Source organism: Gorilla gorilla, chromosome 14 (genome assembly GCF_029281585.2).
Source record: "Gorilla gorilla gorilla isolate KB3781 chromosome 14, NHGRI_mGorGor1-v2.1_pri, whole genome shotgun sequence".
Lineage (NCBI taxonomy): Eukaryota > Metazoa > Chordata > Mammalia > Primates > Hominidae > Gorilla > Gorilla gorilla.
Window position 1 is genome coordinate 86,483,283 of NC_073238.2, and position 22,661 is coordinate 86,505,943.

The 22,661-nt window shown below is 35.0% G+C and overlaps 1 protein-coding gene and 1 long non-coding RNA gene across 3 annotated transcripts in view; one reads left to right on the plus strand and one right to left on the minus strand.

Moving 5' to 3' along the window:
* DACH1 (dachshund family transcription factor 1) overlaps positions 1-22,661 on the minus strand; it is a 428,688-nt gene that overhangs the window by 335,429 nt on the left and 70,598 nt on the right. The window lies entirely within an intron of this gene.
* LOC134757013 (uncharacterized) lies at positions 1,477-21,808 on the plus strand. Its single transcript, XR_010130606.1, has 3 exons — positions 1,477-2,109; positions 19,861-20,040; positions 21,785-21,808. It is a non-coding gene; the product is annotated as an uncharacterized lncRNA (long non-coding RNA).

Below are 22,661 nucleotides of genomic sequence, written 5' to 3' on the forward strand. Positions count from 1 at the left end.
TTGTTAATGTTCTTTTATCTAATGACATTTAGTTTAATTTACAGAATCTCTTTAATCTAATCTGCCTAAACCTGAAGTGGATAACAAATTTGGCATAAGTCTCTTGAGATCTGTGAATGTAAGTTTTATATTGTCTTTAGAAATAAATATTACAAGTCTGAGAATATATTCTAGCATTAATACTGTGTTCTATTTTAACTCAAAACTAAACCAATGAAATGTTTGGTAATTGTAAAACCTGACTTTTTAAACCAAAGCACCAATTTTTGGTAACGATCACTAACACTTGGCCCCAAGCCTTTTAATCTAGTCCATCTGTAATGATCTCATAGTACTTTCAACCATTATTTAACTGTTAGAAGAAAAAATATGTCGCACTATATGTTTCGACAATAAAATCCCTTCTTAAGCTTCACAAAGCAGAACAATTCATTATTTGATCTCTTTCCAGGTTCAAAGTCTGTCTTATTACAGTACTTCAAAGAAATATGTAATCAAAGACAAACAGCTGTGAAAACAATCTTTTATTACTTTATTATCATTGAGAATATATCTTTGGAGTAAACCAGTGGAAATAGCGTACAAATAATCTTCATAAAGGTTGTTGTTTTGCATTTGTTCACAAACTATGCATGTTTATCTTTAAGGCTTTAATTTTACTTTCTATAAATAGAATAATGGCACAGGCCAGTCACTCTATTGCCTGCTTAAAAAAAAAAAAAGAACAATAGCAACAACACCACAAACAAGTTAGCTGCTCCAATGTCAAAGAAATGTTTTTAATAAACAAATTTTCAAAATGATATTCAGTGATGTGACTCCCTGGGTTAACATTGCCCTGAAGTGAAATTATTTTTTTCTGGTGTTCATATTAATCAGTTAGATTTGCAGAATTAGTCAACTACAAATTGGTATACACAACTAGAATGCACACATCTAAAGTTCCACTGACTATTCTGAAAACAGATGCAAAATCAAGCAATTAGCTTCTAAGGTAGAAGCTACATTGCCAAAATTATCTTCATATTTTACACATCACACAATAATCTGGTCATGTCTATATTTCTCAGTATGGAGGGTTTCTGTTATCAACATGCAAATAGACTGTACAACATAACATAGTGTTCTTTAAATGGGAATGACTCTCTTCATCTGCAGGCTTGTGAGACACTCTGTAGGTTTCAAGGTAGAAGTGATGAAGTCCTGCCATCCCACTACAGTAGAAAACATGTGGAGGCAGAAGGAACATCTCCTGAGTGCATATTATATGGTAGAAACCGTATAATTTAGTTATGATACCAACCCTTTGAGGAAGTCATTATTTATAATCCATGCTTTACAGATGTGGAAACGGATTTTAAAAGTTTAGTAACTTTTGACTCATTCTTGGGTTAATCAGACTCTAAAGTCAGTGTGCTCATTGTATTAGATCAGAATGCTGCCCATTCTAGAACACACTTTCTAGGTACATGTCCTCAAAAGGCACTATATTCCCTAACAAATCCAACTCTTCTTCAGAAAACCATAAGGCATTATGGTAGACAGGGACAAAATAGCTCACTGTCATTTTCTATGAAACTAAACTGATGATTCATCAACACAGGCCATTGTTAGAAAGATCATTGTTCCTAGGTCTTTACAAACATATCGCTAGGCTAAAAGTGATGTGAAATCGGTGCCATCTTGCTTACCAAAAGATATGACTGAAAGGCGCCACAAGAACGCTCCCCCAGCAGGGCATAGTGGTTCATGCCTATAATCCCAGCACTTTGAGAGATGGAGGAAGGAGGATCTCTTGAGGCCAGAAGTTCGAGACCAGCCTGGGCAACAGAGCAAGACTCCATCTCAACACAAGCTTTTTTTTTTTTTTTTTTTTAAATTAGCTAGGTGCTCGCCTGTAATCCTACCTACTCAGGAGGCTGAGGCAGGAGGATTATTTAAGCCCAGGAGCTTGAGGCTATAGTGAGCCATAAATGCATGGCACTGAACTCCAGCCTGGGCAACAGGGCAAGTCCCTTCAAGAAAAACAATTGCCACCTCAAACTGACAAACTGAAGAAGACAGACAGATAACAATTATTGTGGTGCCATGGCCATATAGACAAACCAGGTAATTAAGGCTGTGATATAAATTTTTAAAAGATAATGAATGGTATGTTCACTTCACTTTCTACTGTCTTAGTACAATCGCAAAATGATTTAATATCTTTGTATTGGTTTTAAAGTTTTGTCTCTAAAAATAAACATAGATACATATATAAACAAATACATATTCACACAAAGATATATACATTAGCTATGATATGTTCTTATGTATTTATATGTAACATTGTCTTAGTTGTAAAATGTGAAGTCTAAACTGAATATAGTTGTCACAGACATTCCTTTATATTATTAAGATTATTTGAAGGTCACTGACAGAGGAAGGAAAAAATAACACAATGATAGGCAGTAAACAGAACTGAATTTAAATTTTTTGTTATTGCCAGTCAACATAACTGAAAACTCTAACATCATATTAGTATGAACATTAGTATTTTCAATTTTAAATAATACATTAAAAAATTCCTAGAGACTCTTTGCCAGCCAAGTGTAGGGATAACGGAGAAAATGGAATTGCTTATTTGAAGTTATGATCCTTCACTTCATAGCACAACTTGGTTTAGTTTTACTGGTTACTAAATAAGCAGTATAAGAATTAAAAATGAATTTAAGGCATGACTCAATTTCCATAAAATTTAATTTCTTGACTTTTCAGTTTGATTGTATCAAAAGTTATTCAGTAAAAGGGCGCAAAACAAAGCCAGTCACTCCAGCTTTGGAATAATTAAGCAGTAATTTGACCAAACATTTCCTTCCTTCCTGTGTATTTCTCAAAGTCACTATTACACTGTAAATTTTAGCAGAACCATTTTTAATGGGCACAATCTATAAGGGAAATAGTCCATAGTAAAATGTTTCACAACCAAGGTTGGCAACACCATTATGAAGTCACTTTTTACTGCTATTTTTAGGATGTATTCAAGATAAACTTTTGATTTTCAGGTTTTTAGAAAGGTCAGATTATAGAAGTGAGAGTTACCATGGCTAATTTTGACATGTAACACCTATGTATAATTGAGTTTATTAATTTTGGAAATACCTAAAGAAAAGTTAAATAAATAGTATGGTATTATAACTTTAGATGTTATTTTAATGCAATATTTTCTTAATATATTGATTAATAAAGAATTAGATCAGTTAATGCTAATTCATTGTTTCCATTTTGGGTGATGCTATAATAAGCAATAAAAAAGGAGAAATAACAGTCTTAATTCCTAAGAGTCCCTGGATCATTTGCTTTCACTGAAAGGGTATCATTCATAAAGTCATGTGAAATAATCTTATACAGCTGCTTTTTCACTTTTTGAGCGTACCTTCATACATATCGTTTCATTTCATACTGAATAAAACATATATTTAAATTTTACTTACCCAGATAGAAAAACTAGCATCTTTTCTATACCCCAAATAAACCCTGCTGTTGCTTTCACTTTGTCACTCACTGGTAATTTTTTTCTTTGTCTTCTTTATCTTTTACCTTCAGTAAGTGACTTCTCATCTGACTTGATCTCTACAACTTGTTCTTCCTTCATCACTCCCCACCCAGACCCTGTCCCAGAAGTTTCAGAAGCCTCTTGACCTCCAATGCAAACATCTGATAAGCATCCTCAAAGCACTCTAGGCCTATTCATAGTTTTCTGTCTTATCCCAAATTATGCTATCTATTCTTTCAGCTTCCTGTAATTCCTGTTATCAAATATATTTCACTGTTTTGCCCCCATGGTTTACAACAATCACCCTCTTGTTGTTTTCAGATGAGTTCCTTAAAATGGTAAAGGGGAGCTCAGGAAACATTTCCACCTTCTTCTTCTTGTCAGTACAGTGTAGCCTTAAAGAGACAGGAACTTCAGAGTCAGACAGTCCTGGCTCTTAGCTTGTCTCCAACAAACTGTTTGGTAACTTGAACAGTAAGTCTCAGTTTCCTCATGAGTTAAATGGGAATAATGACATCTATATCATAGGGTTATTATAAGCATTAAGTAGACAAAATTTTCAAAAATTTTATGGTACATCGTTGATGCTAATCAATCAAACTTAATATCACTTCCCCTCTTCTAGAAACTCATGTATAAATAAACAAGAATTGTTCTGAACTGCAATATCCTAGCTTGCTTTTAACAATCTATGTGATTTTATATATAATTATATTGGCAGTGACTGCATCTATATTATGTCCACCATTTTAAAACACAAAACAACTAATCCAAACACCAAACTTGTAGATTGGAGCTATATTTTTTCCTAAATTTTTGTTTTGTTTTGTCTAGTTTGGATTTCTACTGGACAACAAATAGAAGACTTGCTAACCTTTGTCAGACATTTAATTTTAAGTATTTATGTGTAATATTCCCACTATTCTCAACATTCATATTCAGTATATATGAATTATTAAATCAATAAATTTTAAGGCCAGGTGTGGTGGCTCACGCCTATAATCCCAGCACTTTGGGAGGCCAATGAAGGTGGATTGCTTGAACCCAAAAGTTTGAGACCAGCCTGGGTAAAATGGTAAAACCTCATCTCTACAAAAAATACACAAATTAGCTAGTAGTAAGGGGTTGTGTCTAGAGTCCCAGCTACTTGGGAGGCTGAGGTAGGAGGTTGCAGTGAGCCGAGATTGCACCACTGCACTCCAGCTTAGGCGACAGAGTGAGACCCTGTCTACAATAAATAAATAAATAAATAAATAAATAAATAAATAAAACTATAAAACTTCAGAATTGAAGTGGACCTTATAAATAAGCTAGTTATTTCTCTCAATTTACAAAAGACAATGCATTGCTCCAAGAGATTAGACAACTCAGTCGGTGATATTCAGAATCAGTAGTAGAAGCCAGATTTCTGACAATTAACTCACTCACTAATTTCTTGATACTTTGATTTTTACATAATTCAAATGTAATTAATATTTTGAGATATACATTTTACTGATCTTTGTCTTTAACGTTAGAGTAAATGTTAAAGGAAAAAACTCCCTGATTTCTGTTTTCAAACTTCCCTTCAGTGACAAATGAGAGCACTCAATAGTTTTAAAATTAACTTTCTGTGGATTATAGCTTTATAATGTTGAACAAATGCCCCCAATTTTTGGAGAAATTTAAGTTGAAAAATCTAGTAAAAAAATCTTAATTTTCAAAAGGCATAACTATTGTTTTCTTTGTAATAGTTTATAAAAAATTTCTTCTTATAATAAAAGTAAAGAAATATAAACTGCAACTTTCCTCTGCTAACAATATGTAGAAATCATGTTTTAAGCATAGCTCTTGAAACACATAGTAAGCTCCTTTCAGAATTTCATATATTTATCATTTCTTTAAGAATAACATTTCCAAAAAATAAAACTTGGAAACAATAAATTTATTCTGGTATAGTTTATAGAATTGTTACCCTGGGAGAAACACTGGTCTAACATGGCATTTGTTTATCAAATGATCACTAAAGAAAGGCAGATACCAGAAAGTTGGAGCTTTATGTGATATTTTCATTGTAACCATTCATATACACAGATTTAGAAAAGAAAGTTGCTCCCCTTTTTCAGCAAGATTTGAATGGCATTTTACAAGACTTAACTTTGATACCTTTTCTTCTGTCATACCTAAGTCAAACTTTCTTACAGTGTGGATATAGTGAAAAGATAAGAATTTAACAAAAACAAAGGGCTGAATATATATATATACACACACATATATATACACACATATATACATATATACATATATATACACATATACACATATATACATATATACACATACATATATACATATATACATATGTATGTATATACATATATACACACATATATATACATATATATATAACATGCAAAGGTAACAGAAAACGTTTTAAGGGTTTGATTTTGGATTTTAGAACAAAACTTAACTTCATTCACACCCAGATATCTGAGAAAGAACAGCTATACCCTTTTAACATCACGATTTAGAAAATAGAATGCAGAAAGTGGCAACGCAAAATATACTTTGAGTAAGACACATTAATTTCTCTGGACCTCCAACTTTTTGCTTGTAAAAAGTACTTACTTTACTGAGTCATTGCATAAAATGAGTGACTTAATGCTTGCAGAGCGCTTTGCATACAACCTAAACCATATTGGAAGCTCAAGTGGTAAAACAATAACCACACCAAACAAAAATAGTTCTATTTCATGGAGTGATGGAGATACTTGCTACCTCTCCACCTCTCCTTTCCCCTCTATTCCCAGATCTCTTCTTTGACATTTTCAAAATTCAACAAAAAAGTTTCCCTGTCATTTTTCCTTCCCATCCCTGGCCACCTCTACTCAACCGCATCCACCTATTTTATGTTTCTACTTGTGCAAATCTCAAGTTTTGGACTCACCACAGAGAATTATGCAGACCTATTTCTCTTTCCTACTACATTGTGAGCTGAGAACAAAAACTCTTTATTAAATCTCTGGAAACCTCTTCTCTATATTAGTGCCTGGCATATTGTGGGTGCTTCAAAAACATCCTATGAATGAATGAATGAATGAATGAATGAAAATAATAAGGATCAAATGGGATATTATATATAAAAAGGCTGTGTAAACCATAAAACATTACTGGGGAATAAGGGTCAGGTAAAGATCAATAGAGATTTAAAAAGAACTGTGACCAGAATAGGAATTACATCAGCAAGGGAAAGAACGGGAGAGGCTTCCAGATAAAAAAGCATACACAAAGACTGAAAAGTTAGAAAGAGCTTGGCAAGTTGAGGGAACTGAGGAGGGTTCAGTGAGGCATTTTAGAGTTTTTTCATTGTGCTATATAAATTTATATGATATTAACATTTTTATGTGATCAATCAAATAATAACATTATTTTTACATTGACACTATCACTTAAATTTCAGAGGATTCTGAAGCACTTTATATATATTTAGATTAAATATATTATTTTGTTTATCCTTTATAAAACATATCAAATAAAATATGCAGGGAATTACAAATAACACGGTATGAAACAGAGGCTACCACATATTTTTGAAAATTAGCTACAAGTTGATAGAATTATCAGTGTTGAAAATCTACTCTTGAACCTGGGAGACGGAGGTTGCAGTGAGCCAAGACTACGTCACTGCATTGTAGTCTGGGCGACAGAGAGAGACTTCATCTCAAAAAAAAAAAACAGAAATTCTCTTAATGAAAAGAATGTTCCTCTCTCCCCTCTCTTCCTTCACTTAACTTTTACTCTTCCTTTGGTAAAATAAAAAAATGTGCTATAAAAGTGAAATCACTTTCTTTCCTGACTTTTTAATGTTTTGTTTAACTTTCTTGTTACACTCCCTGAATAGTGAAATATATTTTTAAATTATTGCTAAGAATAGGCCGGTCTCAGTGGCTCATGCCTGCAATCCCAGCATTTTGGGAGGCCAAGGCAAGAGAACTGCCTGAACCTAGGAATTCAAGACCAGCATGGGCAACATAGCGAGACCTTATCTCTACAAAAAATAAAAATAAATTAGCTGGGTGTGGTGGCACGTGCCTGTAGTCCCAGCTACTTGGGAGGCTAAGGTGGGAGGATCACTTGAGCCCAGGAGGTTGGGGCTGCAGTGAGCTGTAACAGTGCCACTGCACTCCAGCCTGGGTGACAGAGCGAGATTTTGTTACGGTAAGTTTGAAACTTTCACTGTGCCTTCCCTTTGGTTCATTAGGTTATAATAAAGGCCACAAGCTCAAATGCCTCAAGAACCAGGCAGGGAACAAACAAATCCTGTGGGAACCACAGTGAACCTGCACACAGGTCCACAGAAAGGAAGCAACTGTAACTCACCTCTAGAGAACTGTTGCCATGCCAACGCTAGGTCCAGATCTTTTTTATTTTTTTTTTATTTTTTATTTTTTGAAACGGAGTCTAGCTCTGTCACCCAGGCTGGAGTGCAGTGGCACCATCTCGGCTCACTGCAAGCTCTGCCTCCTGGGTTCACGCCATTCTCCTGCCTCAGCCTCCCAAGTAGCTGAGACTACAGGCACCCACCAAAGCGCCCGGCTAATTTTTTCTATTTTTAGTAGAGACGGGGTTTCACCGTGTTAGCCAGGATGGTCTCGATCTCCTGACCTCGTGATCCGCCCGCCTCGGCCTCCCAAAGTGCTGGGATTACAGGCGTGAGCCACCATGCCCGGCCAAGGTCCAGATCTTTAGGATTCTTAGACGACCTAACAATTATGATTTTTCTTTGGAATTTTCATGGTAAATTTGATGCATAATTCATGTGGTTCAAAGATCACTCTGGACTGAACAAAATGATGTTTCTATGAGATACAAGTTGGCAACCTCAGTTCAGTATAACATTTCCTTATTTCTGTTTTCTGACACACACTACACAAAAGGTTTGTGAACCTTTACATATGTTTTTAAAATGTTGAATTGGATCAGATCATCCCATCTTCAGAAAGCTTGAATGATGCCACACTGATTACCGCAATAAGTACCGATTTCTCAACTAGACATTGGTTGCCCAGTAAAATATATCTCCAAAGCTGTAACTATCTCATCATCCTACAGACCCTTAAGTTTCAGGCAAAATGGACACATTTCACTCATGTCTCATCCTCCTATTCTGCAAAACCCATTAAACATCATTTCATTAGAAAATAAATGTTTGTGGCTGGGCCTGGTGGCTCACGCTTGTAATCCCAGCACTTTAGGAGGCCAAGGCAGGTGGATCGCTTGAGGTCAGGAGTTCAAGGCCAGCCTGGCCAAAATGGTGAAACTCCGTTTCTATTAAAAATACAAAAAATTAGCCGGGCATGGTGATGCATGCCTGTAGTCCTAGCTACTAAGGAGGCTGAGGCAGAAGAATTGCTTGAACCTGGGAGGCAGAGGTTACAGTCAGTGCAGACCATGCCACTGCACTCCAGCCTGTGGACAGCAGGAGACTATCTCAAATAAATAAATAAATAAATAAATAAATAAATAAATAAACAAACAAAATAGAAATAAAAATAAAATAAATAAATAAACTGAAAAAGAAATGTTTGTGTTCTTATCCTTCCAGTAGTCCCAGTGCCTAATAATCTGTATTACTGGTAAAGTTTGTATCAAATATTATCTTGTGTTAAAGTTAATAGTTTCTTTACAAGTCTCCCATAAAAATCACAGCATCAGGAACTATCTTAGTCATCAGCATCCATTCATCTGCTTTTTCCCATAGTGCGTACTCTGGCAGGCACTAAACCAGAGTTTTTACCTTCATTTTCATACCTAACAATCCTGAGAAATCAAAAATAAAATACTTATTCATGACAGTTATTTGTGCACATTTGAATCTAGACAGTGTAGTAATAGGTATTATTGCAGGCTAATAAACCAACGAGAGGGCAGGATTTGTTAGCCAAAGTTGAAATTATTTTATCTAATTTCTTCGAAGTAAGATTTCTTCCACCAAAAATATTTTTTAAAAATTATTCCTCAAAGTCCCTCAAGCCATTATCACAGGAGGGATCAATAATAAGAGATTGGCATTGACAGCGAAAGAGGGAAGGATCAATAATAAGAAACTGGCATTGACAGTGAAAGATAACAACAAAGATAAAGGCATTGCTTCAAAAGACCAGTCAGTGGCTACACACACAGACGTACACACATTCCTGCACAGAGAAAGGAGTTACAACACTATCACCAGAAAGATTATGACATGTAAGGGATTTGGAGGTCTAACATCAAAACCTAAAGATAGCTGTATTAGATCCTTAGTGATGCCTTCATAAAACAATAAAAGGCAACTCAAGATGGACAAAATACGGTGAAAACTGGCTAATCACTATCAAGTTCCATTCTCATTCTGAACATAAACTTATAACTAAAGTCTAGGAAAAGGTACTTAACATTCCTACAGAAAAGAAAGAGATGAAATTTAGTCACTAACATATACAAACAAGATCAAGATCCCCGCTTATGTTTTCCTATCAAAGGACAGGCAGAGGTTCCAAAAATGTAAGATAAAAATAATGTGATAACAGTAATTATAGGATGATTGAATTAATTTAAGAAATATCTCCTGTACTCTTATGGCTCAGATATTGTGCCAGGGGACCAGAATACAGAGACGATAACCAACGATACCTGCCCCCAAGAGCGTTGCCTTTAGTAGGAAAGGCAGAGAAGAAGGAATGGTTACAATAGATTATAAGGAGTCTTAAGAGGGGTGACTGAAATTTAAATATCTTTCTATGGTACACTTAACTCTTGCTCAGAGTGACTGGGCAGGGAGAGTTTCACAGAGAAAGTGTCACTGGAGCTAGCATTTAAAGAATGAATGGAAAAAAACATAAAAGACACAAAATTTAGGTTTGATTTAAGGTTTTTTTTTTTCTTTTTTAAGAGGTAAAAAACAGGATAGTAGTAACTCTATTTACTCACTAACATAGGTTGGCTCTCATCCTGGGAGATGAAATACATATTCTCCAAGGTTTAAAAAAAAAAAAAAAAAAAAAACTAAAGATAACAAAAGTGTTAGCATAAAAGTAAAAACTTATTGAGGACAACTGAGAGGTTGCTGCCTTTATGAAATAGAGACAGCATAGTGAATCTGAATTTTTGTTTTAAAGGTGATGTATACTTTAGCACAATAGTTGGATTTGTAATGGTACCAAGGACCTGAATAAATCGATAATTTCATACAAGTAGGAGTACATTTGCACTGTTTTCCAGTCTTTTAGTTTTAAGATGTTTTCTGACTTCTAGAACTTCTATGTGTAGGCAAGATAGTACCTGTTCCATGTAGGCACTCAGTAAACAGTGCTTCAGTAAATGAATTCACAGAAAATGAGTAAATAATTAAATGTAGTGGTGGAATAAAGCTAGAATAAATATGGTGCTCATGTAAGAAAAAGAAAGTAGAAAATTTTAAGGCCAGAGTTTTGTAGAAAATTTCATTATTTTCGCTCTGAATTGGTATACAACAATGCACAAAAATGGCCTATTTTCCTTTCTGTTTGTGTGATTCACACCCACTCACATAAGAAAACAGAGTGTTTGGCTTCACAAACTGGGGCTTATCTATCACTTTTTACTCCTCTCAAACTATTTCCAATCTTTTGAATTCAATCACTGCAATTATACAAATTCTCTTAGAAGTCCACTGCCCTCTCCTACCCTTTTCTTTATATATTAGAATTCACCCAGACATGCTCATTAGCCAAGAAAAGTTTTGTCATTATGAAGTACTAGAAACAGAGATAAATCCCCTGCAGATTTTCTGATCCATTTCTTGACCTATTTTAAAAAATAATCAGGTTCCCCAGCCTTCATCATAAAGAATTTCTATCATAATAAAATGTGCTGATAAATAGAATAGCCACTTGCTGAATTATCTAGATCTGTTCTAAGACTTCAGCAATGTATGGATCCTAATTGACTACTCTTTCTCAGTCTATAATAAATAGTGATGATCACTAGAAAAGTGATGATCACTAGAAAAACTTCTCTAAGAAGTACACATATAAAAATATATAATGGGATTCAGGGGAAATAAAATATGCTAACAGAGTCCTTTGAACTCTCTAAAAATGCGATTTGTTTCTTATTTTCAATTGTGAGAGTTCTGAGATGTAAGAGTATTCTGAACCACAAAATTAATAAGGGTCCAATTAGCTCTTGAATTCGCGAGGTTAAACATATATACTCCATAAAATTATTAAGAAACCCGGTTGTATCTTTGTCGTCTGCTTCAATTTCTTTTTATTTCGCACTAATTAGGAAGAACAAAGTTATATAAGTGTGTCTCTCTGTGTCACCTGCTAGTTAATCATTCAATGGAAAAAAGTAAATTCTTGTTAGCTGTAAATGTGATTGCTGTTAAGATTTAAAAAGCACTATCCTGAAGATAACCCAAAAAGCATGCCGTATTCAAATGTATATTATGCATTTAAGTTAGAGTTTAGAAAATTTCCTTTACCTTGCTAACCAGTTTTAAGATAATAAGGCAAGGCCTAGGCTTCCTGATGCTGTTTTTAATGACAATCATACCTGTCTTATAATGTTAATGTGTTCCTAAAGCCGTGTGTACTCTTGTATCAAGGAGATGTTTTCACTTCATGTGTTGGATCACTGCTTTTCAATATAGCTGAAAAGACTCTGTTGACTGGGCTCAGCTCATTGCACAAAGCCTGAAAGGCCCAATGATTACTAATGGGAGCATATGGTCAGAGCTAAAATCCATAATCCCAATCCCTAGAAAGGTATCTTCACTTTTTCCACCCAGCATCTTTATTCTCTTCACGTGCTTAACATCCTAACATGTTTTTCTCTCTTGCTCCCTCCTCAACTAACCAATCCCATGCTACTTTCTTCTACCTATTTTTGCACTGTCTACTCAACTATGCATCACAAAACCCCACTGCTATTCTTGGACAGGCAGGGTCCTCTCAACTCACTAGCAAACAAGTGCCAGAGAGCATACCTTTCAAGGGAGCACCACGAGGGGCAGGCATTGGTGGACAACAGCTTGGAACAAGGCAAATGTGAATAAAAGGAGGCTACAAGAGAAACATAGCTCTAACAATGGAAAAAGTTTAAAAGGCGGGTAGAGAGCCCAATATAAGATTCAGGAGTAAGCCACAGGGAAAAAAAATAATAATAATAAGGCCCTGAAAAATAAAATACATACTTGAATCATCTATTTTAGTTGAAATAGCAAGACATAGTTTTTTAAAAATACAATTAGCTTATGCACATGTGCATGTAAGCATTTAGGCCTCAAACAATAAACATGCCTTGTGTATTATAGATCAATATAGCTTCTATATTTAAGACAGTTTGAAATTGTAAGTAGATGCTCTTAATGCCTTGCATCCCATCAGGATGGAAAACATAGAAAGTGGAAGTTGACATGGCGGCCACAGTTTCATAGCCAGGCAGGTGAAGTATATTTTGTCAGATGAGAAACAAATTAAAACATTTATTGCAGATCTAATGATTCAACCCTATTTCTTACATGTTCTGTAAGTTGTATTAATAATAGTAAAAAGGTTAATAAAATTAGATCTTTACAACCTATCTGAAAATGGCATACATTTCAGTATTTAATATTAACTCCAGAAATAGCCCTTTGAATATACATTTTAATCATATAAGAATGGCTAAGAAAGTACACAAATTAACAATATTTTTTGTTTACTAGCTATTATTAAGTCCAATCTTTTTGCCCTGAGGACTGAGCCTCTTCATGATATTTAGAATCCATTATTTCATAAACTGAGTGACATAAAACTTCTATCAGAATTTCAGAGGGGAATAAAAGCCTTTCTAATGTTTCTTCTTCTTTTTGTTTACTGTGCAGGGTAAATTGACAATACTTATTTAAACACTTAAAAAAAAATCTGATCCTTTTCTTCCTGGACCAAAGAATTTTCTCCGTCACAGAGTAATAGAGCTTGAAAACTTCAGCATCAGCAGGGAAGGCAGGCACTCCTTAGCCAGCCACTGTGAGAGAGAGAAAATGCAATTAAGGTTCCCACCAGGGAGAGAGAACTAAACAAAACCTGCGTCTTCACACAAGAGCCTTTTTCTTCAATGTGAACTACAAGGCCTCAAATCTTGTTGGTGAGATGCTAGCATTTAGGACAACACACTTTCAGATTTTCTCACAGCAGATCAAAGTAAATAATGCAAGGGCAGCAAACAAAAGGGAAAACTCCAGCGTGCTTACATTAAAAAGAGATTACAGGGGACTTACAAGTGATTGAAGGAAGAGATGACATTTTTTAAAACATAAAATCAAGATCTCTAAGTACAGCTGGCAAATAAAGTCTAGTTGTGTTACTTTAGCTAGAGAGACAAGCCACAAGTGACTTACCATCAGCATGAAATTTTTAAAAAGGTAATCTTATTTTATTAGAGTATTTTTTACATCTTTAGTTGCACATATTCCTTCTCTTCCCTTCCTAGGTTTTAGGATTTTCAAAGCCTAGGATCATGACAACTGATGATGAACCATTAAAGTTATGAGCCTTCGCAAATCATTGCTACAGAATATGCGCAGCATTCTGTGGATTGGAGAGATGTAGCCTCGCTTCGCTTGCCTCTTTCTCCCGAGGACAGTAATCAGTCATAAAAACAGCTCTCCTCCTTCATATCAAGCCAACAGCTGGAAACTCTTCTGCAATGTCAAATTTAGCACGCACCCCTTACTAGGCACTGAACTTAGTCTTGTGGGTTTGCACTACAGTCTTAAATGAGTATTCCCGGGCCATAGTTTATCCTTTATTTTTGCATAACATTCTCATTGACTTTGGTGCAACTCTATAAAGGAAGCAAGGATTGAATATCATCCTTTAATGCCAAATTTACTACAGCTGGACAAAAGGAGCGGAAATCTGGGAGGCTCATGTCAATAAACAAAAGATAAATGTTTAGGAGACTTAATAACTGAAAGGAGCTCAAATAGCACTTTCTTTGGAACTATTTTTAAAAATACAGTGATATAGTAGTGTATAGAATTTAGTGACAGTTTAACTGATATTTATACAGTTTGTATAGTATATGTGAATATATAAACACACTATGTGTGCATGTGTATGTGTGGGTGGGTTTTTGTAGTAACTGCTGAGATATTAGGCCACTAGAAATTTCCAAAACAATTCACAGATACAATAAATGCCAGAATCAAATAGGCAATGTGGAAGACAGATGTCAGGTCTTAGAATCCATAGATGTGAGATCTGGTTCAACTTTACCATTTTAACTTTCCTGGGGATCAATCTATGAAACAAAGAGGTGGGATTAGAGACACTCTAATGTTCTTTCCAATTCATACATTCAGTTAGTCTATAAAGACTCTTATAACCAGCTTCTGGGCCACACCTGTGGCTTTTATATGTGTGAGTATCTGTGTTTATATACACAAATATGCATATACATTTCTGTGTATGTCCACATATATACATATATGTTCATACTAACACATATAATGAATCAAATAATTTAATATTGTGATAACTTCCAAATTTAGAATCAAATGTGAAGAAATATATTTGTCCTGTCTGCCATAGCATAGTTTACTGCACACACACACATCACACATACCCCCCCCCACACACACCTTCTTCTACCGCTATATTAGTTCATAAAATGTAAAATACATTGTTACTTTTAATTTCTTATGGTTACTTTTGGAGAGATCAAGGACATTTGGGCAGACATGTGTGGCTAATGTATCATAATGAAAATAATGTACCCAAGTTGAACTTCAACCTTTTTTCACAGCTCATAATTGGAAAAAATGCATACAAATATGCTGTTGTAATAACTTAAATAGAATTTGTGTTTCCAGACTCTTATAAACCTCCATTCTGAAGCATTATTACAATTGATTCTAAATGTTTATATCTCAGATATACTTTCATTCAACTAAAATGCACTTAGAAAAATTTATTCTCCAGAAATCAAATATCTGTTGACAAATAGGATACCAAGTTCTGTTTTAATTGTAACAATGAAAGAAAATAAATATTATGTATTACTTATTAAAAGTCCTTCTCCAAAAAACCAGACTGGAAAATAATCAGTCTGTATTCAGTTCACAAGATTCCTTTATCTCACATGGATAAAGTAAGCCAAGTCAAATTCTCAGTGCTTACTATACACATTTAACTCAAAAGTTATTTAATTCTGTTTACTTTGTAAAATGTATGATTTCGCTCTGTTTAGATCACAGTGCATTTAATTTAGGAAGAAACTAGAAGATTTAATATGAAAACTGGCAAATGTAAAAGCAGTATTAAACTCACAGCTGATATTGCAGAGCTTCATTATTTAACTGAATATGAAGATTAGACACCCTATGTTATGCATATCAATTTAAAATAAGAAATAAATTTAATCTTAAGTTGGAAAAGTGCATAAAGATTTGCTTGAACTGACGGGATCTGATTTATCCCATATAAAGTATTATTTCTGAGTTTATCATATGTGCATATAAGTCTATATATATAAACATATCAAAAGTTTTAGATTTAAAAAATTTAGGTACTTATGTTGCCTTTCACTATCACCTTTTTCTATATCTGTAAGAGTACATTATAAATATTAACATTAAATCTACTGGGAAGGCAGCTGTTGCACACTACACGCTAAAGGGCATTTTAACCCATTAGTGGGGTTTTCTCTGACAGATAGAAGTATATATGAGTGAGTGATTGTTGTGCAATAAACCTGGGAAACATGTAAATTGCATTTCCTCATGGCATATTGCAACTGAATTAGAATATTGGACAGACATAAACAATGCAATCAAACCGTGCCTTTTATTGAGCTTCTATTTGACTTAGTATTCATCTGTAACAACAAAAAAAAAAAAATGTGTTTCTCAGGGTCTGTGACAATGCAGGCCACGAGAGATTCAATGTCAGTGCCGGCATACAAATTTATTAGTCTATAAAATTTGACATTCTCTTATTTATTCACAGAAAGGACAAATAAGATATTTTTTCATACTTACCAGAAATATCTGGGAGTGTTTATATGCCGCTCCATCTGGAGGATGCAAATAGTCAGAACTGCTTTACAATTCAGTAGGCAAAAGCCTGCTGAAGGATAACAAATGACTTCATGGTGAAACTGCTATTGAAATGCTTTCAGTATGTGATATTAAAAACAACTGAACAAACAGAGATAAGGGACAAATAGGATTTGAAACAGACTTTTTTTTTTCTTACAGTGCAAAAGAAAAACAAACGAATGCTCTAGTCGAACCTATATATACCTTTTAGTGACTTCACAGCATGGATTTGCTTAATGCATGATAGTTTTTAACTGAAGCATCTCTAGAAGTCCCACTAAAACCCAGGAACCAATTCTAAAATGTCTCCTTAGGGTCAAGAATTATAATGTTGACGCTTAAGAAAAATGAGAAGTCAACATGACTCTTTTGATGACTTGACTTAGAGTTTCACTTTTTGGCCTTTGGCATAATGCAGGGATGTGGAGGTTTAATAAATATTTGGTGGTTAAGATGCTGTAGTTTAAAAAGGCCTTCTAAAATTATGTGATATACAAAGATAAAAGCAAAAATCTAGAGTTAAATATTATGAGAACCAAAGTAGTATAATGAAAGCTACCAAAAAGTTTACTTGAAAAATGCATTTCATTTAGTTCAATCTCTCTTACATAGAAGAGGTTCTACAAATGTTGGCTTTGCAAGACAAACTAATGTTAGTAACTTCCAGGTGATCAGGAAAGTCAAAATCTAAGAAACACAAAAAAGCATTACTTTGCAATGATTATTTTTATTTCTTGCTTTGAAGGAAAGATGAAAGGCTATTTAGTTAGGTGTTCTTGTTTTATTCTACAGCTGCATCAAAGCAACTACCTCCAAATTTACAAAACAGTTCATAGAGCCCCCCGGTAATTGAAGTATAGGCTAAATGATCACATCAACAACATATGAACATTAAATCTGCCAAACAAAACTCAAATTATTAGGTCTTCAAATGATCCATTATTTTTCAAGAAATATCCAGTAAAGAAACAGCTGACTGAAACCCTGACATGACAACGATTTTTAGATACTTCCCAAGATAGCATTTATGTGTATTAATGTACAATGGGCCAAAATTATCAGAAGCATATTACAGTGATCTTCCTTTAGTCAAATCTAGATTCTTTAGGACTAACTCTCTTTACTTACACCTAAAAGTGTGCCATGTGCAACCAGCTGTGCTAATATAACCCATTTGCTCTTTCGGATGTCAATGATTTACACTAAATGAAGAAATATTATCTTCTGAAGCTAATGCAGATTATTTTCTTGATAATTTATTTTTAAAATAAGAGGGTGGAGCTATTCTTTGTTTGTTTGTTTGGTTGGTTGGTTTGGTTTTTTTTTTTTTTTTTGAGATGAAGTCTCACTCTGTCCCCCAAGTGGCAGGCGGGAGTGCAGTGGCGCTATCTTGGCTCACTGCAACCTCCGCCTCCAGGGTTCAAGTGATTCTCCAGTCTCAGCTTCCCAAGTAGCTGGGATTACAGGCACATACCACCATGCCCAGCTAATTTTTTGTGTATTTTTAGTAGACATGGGGTTTCACCATGTTGGCCAGACTGGTCTCCAACTCCTGACCTCGGGTGATCCACCCGCCTTGGCCTCCCAAAGTGCTGGGATTATAGGCATGAGCCACCGCTCCTGGCCTGAGTGTGGAACTATTCTTAAAAGTACTAACCTTCCAAGTGAATTCACAGTTAAATGGGATTATAATATTTTGATGGGCAATAAAGTTTCATCAAAACTAGTATATTTTGATGACTGCCCAACTACAACTTGTTTAAGTATATAAAGAAGCAGATAGCTCCAATATAGTTTGCTCATTTCACATATTTGCTGGTCAATCAAGTCTAGGTTGGTATTATTAAAGTCTAGCTCTAGCTAGCAACCTCTCCACCAAAGCCACCTCAGCAACCCACGGAAAGCTCACCCTCTTTTCCATGGAGGGACACTCTAACTGTATCACTCATTTGGTACATGATGATGTATGTCTTTGCATTTCCTCTTGTGTTGCTTCCTTTTAATTACTTTTCTTCTTAGCTTCTTATCCTGTAGATCTTGCTTCCTTACCAGATTGTGGTATTGAGACCACTTTAATACTTGTTAACATTTCATATATAACCCAACCCAATGCATTTTACTCTAACTTTTCTGCCCAGTAAATTTCTCTGAATAAATGACACATTAAGCTCAACTCTAGTTTGCAAAATGTGATGTAGATAGAAAGAAATAATTAAGTATAATTTAAAGCAGAACAAATTGTGTATTTAAAGGAAACGTGAGTTCTAAAATAAGTGTTTTGTAAACACACACACACACACACACACACACACACCCCTGGAATCCAGACAGCGGGAAAAAAACAAGACGGATGATTATCAATCAGCCTTTACATTATTCTGAAGATGGTGGCTAATGGTTCCTATTTTCCTCAAAGGCAAAGGATACTTTTAGTTTTGATAATAGACAATAAATTCTGAAAATAATTTTATACAATACAGGGTGAACAAAAAATATTGTCAAACTCACCTTGTAAAAATTTAAAATTGAGATGTTAAATTGAGAGTTCAACCTGGTCAGATGTTTGTATATGATCAACCCGTGGTCACTGTATGTTCAATATCACCCTCTATTAAATGGAAACTGAGCATACCACTAGAAGGAGGCATATACTCTTAGTGGTGGCCGGCCATCATTCGACTTTATCTAGCCCTAACTTTATTTTGTAGACACTAAGTTCTTTGCTCTCAGTGTTAATATGCCACATTCAGTTGGGAGGAAATATTAGTAATTGGTCACTAGAGCTAGGAGCACCTGCATTAATTTTACCTGACTCTTCATGAAAGAGGAGAGGACAGAATGAAAGAAAGAGGTAAGTAGAATACAGTGGACTAATATGAGAGCTGCAAAATACTATATTCCTAAGAATATTATTGTAAAGGTCCTCTCTTTTGGAGCAGCTTTTAACCTGTGTGGTAGCCTCTTTCAATTCAACTAAATTCACTTCTTCAATGGGAGAAGTATCAAACATATTAAGAAAAATACATTTTTAAAGTTTTAACTGAAATAATGACAATCATAACAAAACACTGGTTAACTTGTTCCAAAAGTAGCATATAGTTAAGCAGAAATTGTGAAAAAGAGTAAAACTAGTTAGCAGTTTTACTTAAATGTCCAGAATTCTCAGTTATCTTTGAGTTATATTTTAAGGATGTTAGAACATGTATTTACTGAAGAACTGAACTTCTAATATTTTCAGTCGAAAGCTGCTTAACTAAATCTTTAAGACTCAAGAAAATAGAAGTGGTAGAAGACTCTTCAGCGACTTTCAAAATGGAAGAATCTGAATTAAGTTTCCATTCTAAGACACCCTTTTCATTTCAATCTCCCTCCTTCCAAGTCTCCAGATTCCTTGCTATAGATTGAAGACAAAAGGGAAGTAAGTACGTGAACATCTATTTTACTTACTTCTCAACCCAGTGATATCTCTCTCTCTTTATTTTTTTCTTTCTTTTTGGAAACAGGGTTTTGCTCTGTTGCCCAGGCTGGAGTGCAGTGGTGCAATCTCACTGCAGCCTCCACTTCCTGGCCGCAAGCAATCCTCCAAGCACAGCCTCTCGAGTAGCTGGGACTACAGGCGTGTGCCACTTGTCTGGCTAATTTTATTTTTTGTAGAGATGAGGTCTCACTATGCTGCCCAGGCTGGTCTCAAACTACTAGGTTTAAGCGATCCTCCCACCTCAGCCTCCCAAAATGTTGGGATTACAGGCGTGAGCCACCATGCCTAGCCGGTAATCTCTTTTTTAGTGAAAAAAATTGAGGTTTAGAAAGTTTAAGTAACTTGACCAAGGTCGTGCAGCTAATGAGTAGGAAGCGAGCTGGAGCTAGAATCCAAATCACAGTTCTGGTCTTAAAACCTCCTTATTTCCATTAATAATTTTTTCAATATTTTTTGAGACTTTATAAGGGGCAGGCATTTTACCGTGTTTAATGCTATAATTAGGTCCAATTATTATCCATTTTTTCCTTAAAAAAAAAAAAAAGGTTTAAAGTAGTTAAGTTACTTTCCAAGGTCTGAGAATCAGTGGCACAGTCTAAATATTTACCCAGCCTGTCCAAGCCCATGCTCTCCGTCGACTCAACTTAGAGATGAGAAACTGAGTCAATGAGATGTACAATCACATATTCAATAAGTCAGATTCCTGTAAACCTTCAAACCCATTTTTCCTGTATCAATCTCCCATATGTATAGTTATTCACAATTCAACACAAAAAGGGCCTTGCCAGGGCAGGACTAACCAAATCCTAGGTGAATTAACATGGTGTCTCCACATCAAATATTCTGTCATGGTTGCATTGGTTTGCCTACCCACTAATCTCCTTTAAAAATAATAATGAGCAACCATTTTATTTATTTATTTATTGGAGATGGAGTCTTGCTTTGTCGCCCAGGCTGGAGTGCAATGGCGCAATCTCGGCTCACTGCAACCTCCACCTCCTGGGTTCAAGTGTTTCTCTTGCCTCATCTCTCATACAGGTGGGATTACAGGTGCGTGACACCATGCCCGGCTAATTTTTGTAGTTTTAGTAGAGATGGGGTTTCACCATGTTGGCCAGGTTTGTCTCTAACTCCTGACCTCAGGTGATCCTCCCACCTCGGCCTCCCAAAGTGCTGGGATTACAGGCGTGAGCCACCGCACCCAGCAAGCAACTATTTTTAAAAGGTAAATATAGGCAGAATTCTTATACTAATTTTTAACCCTCGAATTGACATTCAAGTACAAAATCTTAGTTTCCTGTCATTTTAACTGAAAGGTAAAAACAAAAAACTAATGCCCTTTAAAAAGAAACCTTACTTTATAGAGTACAAGATCTTATTTTCCAATAATCTTAAGCATATCTTAAACCTTGCTAACAAATAATATACATAGAATATAGTATTCTCAAATCATAGCCAAACAATGGTTAAAAGAAAATTTCAATAAACCATTCTTTGAAGTCCTAGTTAATTTTTTATGTTACTGAGTAACATAAATAAGAGTATAAAATGAGATAATATCACTATTTTCAGCAAAGTCTATTTCTAATTTAGAAGCTCATATCTAGATTTGCTTCTCCACTTAGGAAGAAAAATGATCAAAGCATTTACAAAATGTTTTTTTCTTGTTTGTTTGTTTTTTAAGCTCAAGACATGACACTAATGGGCCTCAAGTACTTCAAGAACGCTGTAAAGATAGGAGTAAATTCACATTTCTAACTTAAAAATCTCACTTCTTAATGCTTCTCCCAAATCCCATACAATTCACCTACGGAACTTCTTAATATTTCCACAGTGAACCATGTTTACTTTCTGGATTCGTTCCTCTCCTTTGCCTTGTACTTAAACATCATGACCTGGTCCAACTCCCAGCTCCTCCCTAAGGCTCTCCATCTCTTCGAGGGAGGGCTGGTAACTCTTTGTCAATAATCCCACAGCATTCTCATTTTGCACTGAAATCATTTATTTGGAGTCAGATTCCTCCAAATGAGGGAAAGAAAACATATCATGTACCTTTCTATGCACTTAGTATAACATCTGATATAGGGCAATCAATGGTCCAGGGGCAGTATGTGCTACTGAGAAAAAGCAAACAAACAAAAAACAAAACAAATCAGACTTTGAAATCGGCCAAATATACTTTCCAAGCCACTTGTATGACATATAACTTTGATCAAGTATTTAACCTCATCTAATTTTAACCTTGCATCTCTAATGTGAGCACTATAATATCTTCCCTGCAATATTGTTGGAAGGAGCAAATTAAAAAAATGCAGGTATATAGCTTGGCGTGGTAAGTGGTATGCAGTAGGTGCTTAGGTGATAGATAATTATCAGAATGAATAATGTATAGCAAGAAGAAATTGGGCTAATCTTTACGAAAAATATATCTAAGAGAGCGTTATGAGACATGAACATTCCAAGCAAGGTTGTAGACTTCTGTTTTCCCAAGAGCTTTAAGAAAGAAGCAAGCAACTCTATTTCTGGAATGCCTTGTATTGCTGAACATGCTTCTTTTAAGA